This window comes from Nicotiana sylvestris, chromosome 12, assembly GCF_000393655.2.
Source record: "Nicotiana sylvestris chromosome 12, ASM39365v2, whole genome shotgun sequence".
Lineage (NCBI taxonomy): Eukaryota > Viridiplantae > Streptophyta > Magnoliopsida > Solanales > Solanaceae > Nicotiana > Nicotiana sylvestris.
Window position 1 is genome coordinate 119,628,085 of NC_091068.1, and position 8,843 is coordinate 119,636,927.

Here is an 8,843-nt window from a genome sequence, read left to right on the forward strand (position 1 = left end):
AAACTATTAAATTGAAAGTATGACTACTCTTATTTGAAAGTTATTGAGATAACTGTATTTGTATAGCTAGTCACTACTTCTCAGTTCCTTATTTATTTTTGTTACTTACTGAGTTGGTGTACTCACGTTACCCCTTGCACCTCGTGTACAGATCTAGACACTTCTGGTCACGACGGTTGCTGATTGAGGAGTCAGACTCAAGAGACTATTGAGGTAGGTGCATAGCTTTCGCTGACCTTGACTCTTCTTTCCTTTTATATTCTACTGTTCTATATTTTCAGACAATATTTTATCAGTCGGATGTTGTTATCATTTAGATGCTCATGCACTCAGTGACATCGGGTTTTGGGGATGGATTGTTTAGTACTTTTGGAGTTATATTCTGTTCTAAAAGATTTTATTTAATATTAACTGCTTCCGCCTTTATTTAAAAGTTCTACTGAGTTGAGATGTTGAGTTGAGGCTTGCCTTGTACCACGATAGGCGCCATCACGACGGGTGAGATTTTGGGTCGTGACATAATTGCTAAACTTAAACATAGTAGCTGAAGTTTTGTTCTCTATTTGCTGAAGTTTTTGTTTGTAATTGCTGAACTTAAACATAGTAGCTGAAGTTTTGTTCTCTATTTGCTGAAGTTTTTGTTTGTAATTGCACTAAATAAGCTGAAGTTTGTTGTCCTGGATTCATTAGTTTTGTCATTAAGCTTTTTCAAAAACTTCAGCATAAGATGCTAAAGTTATTTAGTTCATTTATAAAAACTTCAGCACTAAATAAACTGAAGTTTTTTTGTCGTGGATAAGCTTTTTCAAAAACTTTAGCAGAGATGCTGAAGTTATTTAGTTCATTTGTAAAAACTTCAGCTTATTTAGTGTTGAAGTTTTTATAAAAAGTGAAAGTTTTAAGACAACGCTGTCAAATTCTCAAGCCATTACTGCAGAAAAGTTTGCAACCTTTCCTTGCTGAGCAATAGTTGGCACACAGTTTAGTAATACTTTGTCCAGTAGAAGGGCAAACCATGTAAGCTACATCATGTTAATTCTATTAGGAGTTAATGCTTCACTTTTGTATAAATTAACTAGACATACAAGACTTTAATTTTTTGAGTACTACAAGAAAGAAAAAAAAGGCGATGATTTGACATAAAAGAGAATTAAGACTTTACCAGACAAAAGGAGAAGAGCAAGAAAAGCAACTCGGTGAATTGTCAATTACTGTATTTATGAATATTTGTATTACTGTATATTCATAGCAGCACCAACAACAGCAGAAGAAAGAAGGGGGCTGAAGAAAGAAAACGAAGGAGGAGAAATGCGGCTGAAATTGTTTAAAAAGTGGGTACAAGTTAAAACTTTATTAAAAATGGGTATAGGTTAAATGGAGGCGACCAAATAGGGCGCTCCGTGTAATTTTTACGTTTTTAAGTTTACCCGACCTAGTCCACATTGTACATAAATTGAAAGCACTAGCAAAATTTGTGTTCTTACAACCATTGCTTCTAAAAGCTATAGAGTTAAATCTGTATTCTCATAACCATTGCTTTCACTCTCTCTTCTTCTCACATCTTCTACGTATGCTTTAAGGGGCCGTGTATTTTCTGCTTCTCCTCTTGTGTCACCTGGTTGCAATGTAAGAAAATTGAAGAGTAGAAGTCTACCATTAAAGACCATTCAAAGCTTTGATTTCAAAAATGAGTTTTATTGAATTTTTTAGTTGTTTGGATTGGGTGTTGTTCCAATTGATTGAAAATATCAAAAGGAGTTTAAAATTTAAATTTGAAGTGATTTGGAGTAGATTTGAGCAAGATTCGAATTAAATTTCAGAAAAGACGCAAGGAAGAAGACGAAGTCAATTTTTTATATAATTATGTATAATCTTGTATATGAGTGTAGAAACACACATTATACACTATTATACACTTTTATACACCTTTTAACAAGCGTCTGTAGATGAACTTCTTCCACGATTTTCAGTTACATTTCTTGTTCAAAACCAGTCCAAATCTCCATTAAATGACTTCATATTTTACATACAACCTCCTTATACTATTTATAACAAGTCTAAATAACACTCACTCCAAATTTCTCACAGAATCAAATTCGAAATTTAAACTCACATATTTAAGCTTGTTAAAAATCCAATTTTCACCACCCAAATGAATTTGGTTTGTTGAACTAATATTTGAGTCACAGTTACTGATTCGAAAATTAACTTAAAAGCTTGAAGAATCTTTTTTTAAAAATTAAATAGTAATTTTGAGAACCTATTGGAGTTGGATATTGAATCTTAGCCTATTATTTTTGGGCTAGTTGATTGTAAATTGAAATATGGGCTATAAAATTGAAAAATAGGGAGCCCAATTATTCTAATGTGAAATTTTCTCAAAAATAAACTCAACAATATAGAATAGTTAAATATCATTAAGGAGCCATTTATTGAGAAAAGGAGAAGAAAACTATCTGTTATTATTTATTTATTTTTTAATAATCTTGTCCGGGAAAAATTAGGCAAGCTCTAAATATCATTAAGGAGCCATTTATTGAGAAAAGGAGAAGAAAACTTGTCAAGGAAAAATTAGGCAAGTGCTCAATGATAAGAAGCTATGATTCTTAAAATCTTTTGTGTGAAATAGGTTTTTTTATTAAGTTGGTTAATGAGATTAATATTCATTACTTTCAGGAGCTTATGCTTTTTTAAGTATTTTATAATTCAATCTCATAGTTTAATAATATTTGTGTGATTTTGAACATGTTAGATTCATTAAACAGATCTAGGATGTTATATTATATAGTATTGGATCCCTTTGTTTTATTATTTTTTATCGGGGCATTATACAATAAATTTTTATTTTTATCTTCATGAGTTCATTTTTTAATGGTAAAAGCTATATATTGTTATAAGATATATTCAAATTTCTTTTTACAATACTAGCTGACATGAAGGCAAATGAACGGCTACAGACAAGACTTAATACAAAATATAACATTTGATACATTTGACTGTAGAATTTGGATGCATGGAGCATGGTTATATGCTTCGGACAAAGAAAAAATACCTCTAGAACAAGGAAGTGTAGATTAATGAATTCTATTTTACGATATTAGTTTTTTCTCTAATTTGTTGCAAATAATTCGTATAGTATTTGTTATTGATTAAAGAAATAGACTTTAAATTTTGCTCGCAAAAAATAGACCATATCGTATCTTATAGAATTAACTTAATAATATATGGCTTTCCAATATTTTTTAGATAAACTCTTAAATCTTCAAGGATTAAATGTTCTTGTTGTACCTTAAAGGAAGAATGAAAATTTGTGAAAATTGGAGTTATAAAATTATAAAACTGAAAAAGATATTAAGTTAAATATATTTATTTAGATGATTGAGAATTTCTATGAGACAAAGTTTCTTTTTTATTGGTTAATTAGCTAAATAGGATAAAAATAATCATTTTCAAAAATTTATACTTTTATATAACTTTTATTATATAACTCAAATATAATATTAAATATAATATGTATGTGCTTCTCTTAATATTTTTTATTCATTAAGATAAGGACACGTGCGCATATGCTAGGACTATTATTAAACAATAGAAGTTAAGCATGGCTTAGAATTGACATTTTCCAGCACCTACGAAACCCAGCATGAGTATCGTATTGTCTCGTGTTACAATTAGTAGTCATTACTTTCATTTCCCCGTTTAATTCCAAGTCATAAAAGGTAAGTTTTGGCATTTTCCAATACTATAGTGAAATCCCAAATATACTCTCTTTTTCAGTTTAAATGACACACTTTCATCACTAATTCGTTCTAAAAAGAATGATATATTTTTATATTTAGAAACAATTTAATTTTAAACTTTTCATTTTACCTACTTTACCATGCACCCACTAAGCTTTTGCCCCTAAACCTTTTAGCACCATATGTTTTAAATTTTTTTTTTCTTGAATTTTGTGTCAAGTCAAACTACATTATCTAAATTGAAATTGAGGAAAGAGTACAATTTTGTTAAATGAAATTACTAAAAGGCCTCTCGACACATAAGTTAAAATATGAAATTATTTCACTTTATATAAGCTCCATTATTGATGACTCCATACTTTTCTACCAAACCTTCTGCCCTTTACCCATCCTCATTTATTTAAACCTTTGATATCTCCTTTCCTCCATCTCCGATTCTCCTTGCAAACCCCTTTCGTCTTCCTCTTTCATCCATTATTAACACACACACACAAAACTTCATCCCGGTCTCCTTTCTTTTATAACGATCATTTTCTTTCTATCTTCTTGGTTTATATATTACAGATCTACAGCTGTGAGAATTTGAGGAAAAAGAGTTGAAAATATGACAGGGAATGAAGATTTTTGGCCAACTTTTTTATCATTGCACCGGGGCGGACATAACTTTAGGCTATCGCGCTCATTTGAACCCACTCTTTTGAAGTGAAAAATAAATTTATATGTAAAAGTTTATTAAAATTCCAACAAATAGTAGATATCAATTCAAAGCTTTTAAAATATAAGAGAACAAATGCTAAGAATGCATTTAAACCTATATAGTTTATATTATGGATTTGCTTATGTGCTTTAATTTTTTGCGTAAGACAGTCACGCGGTAGTTTATAAAAGGGGCATCAACAATAATTATGGTATACTACATATTATGCCAAGAATATAGACATAATATTTAACATACTCAAATAAGATATATTGTGATTCAATAGTAATTATAGTATGTTGTATAGTAAACTCCAAATTGCTAAAAAGTAAACTAAAATAATTTAAATATGAGAAATGTGAACCATGAATATCTCACCTCTTCCTTAACCATTAGTTTCGATCTTATAAAAAAGAGCAAGGATTAATCCCTTTAAAAAAAATTAGACAGAAGAAATAAAAGACAAAGAATAAAACAAAGAGTACCAATAGTGAATAGTGGAAACTATTTCAATAATTTGAAGCTGATATGCAAAAGAAAAGTCCAAAAGCATTCATCACAGTTAACAAGAACACAAACCACGAAGTAAACGGAGCTTCGAAAAGGCTAATCATTTATAGAATGGTTCTTTTGCCAGCATTATCAAATTCCAAAACTAGAATTAAGGAAATCTAAGCAATAGGCAACGAAACAACACCTCCACTCTCGTGAAATTATTCAACAAATCAAAATATTACTTCCTCCGTTCTTGTTTATTGTTTATGTGAATCTTTTCACTTTTTGCGATTCAATTTATATAAATTGAATCAATATTTTTGTGTAGAGTACAATATGCAATACTAATTGGTTGCATAAGAGAGTGACACGTGGAACCGAAGGCGGATGATAGTTAAAACTGAAGACAACTGTTCCATTTGTCACCGAAAAGAATGACGCTCATAAGGATGCAATAAATACCTGCCACCCGGTAGCATTTAATGGAGAATATTCCACAACATCTAGTACACTGCCCGTTACAAAGAATCCACCATTTATGCTCACCGTTACACATTCTTCAATGACTCTCATAATAGACATTAAAGAAGGGTATGATCCTAGGACCTTGTTCCCTAGGTGCATCTATAAATAGTGAGCTCTGTTACACCATTATAAAGGACACAAATTTTTTGGCAAACTTATGTTATAGTCAATTCAAAGCTGTAATGACCCGACAAGTCGTTTTGAGTGTATTAGCCCCGATCCCCTATTTATTGCCTCATCTATGTTATATTGTAGTTACGTGACTTGTCGGAGGTGTTTGGTTTTGGTTTCGGATGAGTTTCGAAGTAATATGGGACACATAGTCCCTAAGTTGGAAGGTTAAGTCGTAGGAATTGACCGTAATTTGACTTGAGTGAAGACGACTCCAGAATAGAGTTTTGATGGTTCCAATAGCTCCGTATGGTGATTTTGGTCTTAGGAGCGTGTCCATACGTTGATTTGGAGGTCCATAGGTAGTTCGACGTAGTTTGGCAAAAGTTGGAAATTTAAGAAATTTGGAAGTTTGATCGGGAGTTGACTTTATTAATATCGGGGTTGGATTCTGATTTCGGAAATTGGAATAGGTCTGTAATGTCATTTATGACTTGTGTGTGAAATTTGGTGTCAATCAGAGTTGTTTTGGTATGAATCGGCGTTGGTTTCGGAATTCGGAAATTTATAGTTCATAGGCTTGAATTTGGATTGAAATTCGTAGAATTTGTGTTATTTGATGTGATTTATGGCCACGAGTATGTCCGTTATATATTTTGAAACTTGTTGGTATATTCGGACGAGGTCCTAGGGGCTCCGGGTGTGAATCAGATCATTTTTGGACTTAGTTAATTGCTGAAGTGCTGATGTTCTGGTGTTTTCGCACTTGTGGAGGGCTTGGCCGCAGGTGCGGTCTCGTAGGTGCGTCTTGGCCATCGCAGAAGCGGAGGAGCCAACCCAGGCCTTGGTTTGTAGGTGCGGCGCGCTTCTGCAGGCACGACCGTTGCAAAAGTGGAATTTGAGGAGGGGGCCTGGTTTTAAGTGGAATATGTACATGCGATAGTTTATCCGCAAGTGCGGCATCGCATAAGCGACCCAAAGGCCGCAAAAAGAGGAAGTTGCTGGGCAGAAAGGGGAAATTCGAGGATTTGTTTTCATAATTTATTTTGGGATTTTGGGAGCTTAGTTTGAGGCGAAATTTCAAGGAATTTTCAGAGGAATTGTTGGGGTAAGAGTTCTTGACTCGATTTTAGTTAAATTATACTAATCTATCATTATTATTATCATGTAATTAAGGATTGGAGTTGGAAAATTGGGGAAAAAGTATAGAAGTTCTTTGACTAAGTTTTTGAGTTTTGAAAGGCAAAATGAGGTCGGATTTGAATAATTCTATATGGTTGGTCTCGATATCGAATGGGTGTTTGGATTTTATAGTTTTGGTCGGGTTCCGAGGCGCGAGCTCGGGTCGACTTTTTGCGGCGATTTTTGAATTCTTTGGCTAAGATCATAATTTTATTATTTAAATTAGTTTTCTATAGTTATATTATAGTATGAAATTGTTTTGGCTAGATTCGAGACATTTAGAGTTGGAAAATTGAGGGAAAGACCTTCTAGTTGATTGATTTAGCTTGGTTTGAGGTAAGAGACTTGTCTAACCTTGTGTGGGGGGAATTCCCCTTAGAATTTGGTATTGTTGTGATAATTGTGAAATATGAAAGCCGTGTGTGCAAGGTGATGAGTGCGTACACGGGCTACATGTAAAATTTTCAGTTTTTATTTTTGTAGTTTCCTTTCATTCTTTAATTGAGTTACGTCAATATGCTATAGTCATCATGTTTAGTCTAATTTCACATGTCTACTTGTTGTACCTTTTATTTGAAAATTGCCCTATATGTTTAATTGAATTACTTGCTTTCATTTATTCCGTATTCATTATTTAACTGTTGAATCTTTACTTGAAATTACTATTCTTGGAATATCTTGCTAATGAGTTGGTATTGAATTGCAAAGGCTGTGGTTTCTATTGAGGCAAAGTGCAAGTTGTGAAATATCATTTTATTGAGTTGTTATATTTTGTCATTCATGTTATTATTGAGAGGATTGTTTGGTTGTTTGCACGGTTTCTACCGTGTTGTTGTTACTATTTGCACGAGGTTTCTGCCGTGTCATTGTTACTATTGATATGCATGTGGTGGTATAAGGTCTGGGTGTTGAAACATATACGGTAAGATAAGGTGTGCTTGATACGCATGTCTAGTAGGGCAACTACTAGAAGCCATACGATATGATAAGGTGGGTTAAACGCGGGGTGCTATTTCGGGAAAAATAATTTTCAGAACTTTATGTAAAGGCTCCCGCTGTAATATAAGGAAAAACTGTGAGTTACTTTTATGATTTGGGACTACGAGGCGGTACCTCGGTAAGGCCCTTTCTGTGTTGTATTAACTACCTTGATTCCGTATTGCTAACTTTCCGTAGATTCTTTATTGTTTCACTTCCTTTGTCATTTTCATTATATCATTATGTCTTCTGTCTTGTTTTCTTATTATCTCCAGTAGGGCCTTGACCTGACCTCGTCATTACTTTACCGAGGTTAGGCTTGGCACTTATTGGGTACCGTTGTGGTGTACTCATACTACACTTCTACATATATTTTGTGCAGATGCAGGTACATCTTATCAGTCCTTTTATTTTCCATCTCGTTTCTTGTCTGGCCGATGAATTGATTTTTTTATTTGAAAGTTAAACAAATACTTCAAATGCTAGTGCTGTAATGATAAAAGCTCTGAAACTCAGAGGAAAAGCTCTCATGCAATACTTGAGCAAAAGAAGTTTTTATTCACAAAGAAGCTAAACTGTTGCATCTCTGAAACTCAGAGGAAGAGAAGTGTCCGCGCCCCCAGGGGAAGTGGGTAGATCCACTGATGGCTCAACATCTTGGCCCTCATCAGTTTGGCCTTCAACATCTTCGCCTTCCAGTTCCTCTTCAGTTCTCCAAGTTTCGGAACTGAAACAAGAAGAACCTAAAGCATCAGGCTCAGCCGGGAGACCTCTTTTAGCAGCTGACTCAAGCTTACGGGCCTTAGTGATTTCAGCATCAAAGTCAATGATACCCGCTTAAGCCTCTTCCAAGGTTGTTCTCCTCATGTTGTACACATAACATAAGTTTTCTCAACAATGAGGGAAGCCGCTTGGCGCTTAAGTTTTTTATTTTGAGTTGGGTAACCTCGGCAGAAAGGTTTTCCCAGGCGAATCTAATGGATTTGAGGCAAACATTGAGGTCATGGAGAGTTGAGCTAAAAATCCTATTATGCTCAATAGTTTTCCTATACTTCTCCTTCAATTAGGCATGTTTCACCCCCGCAGCAGTATGTTCTTCAGTTTTGGAGTTCAAG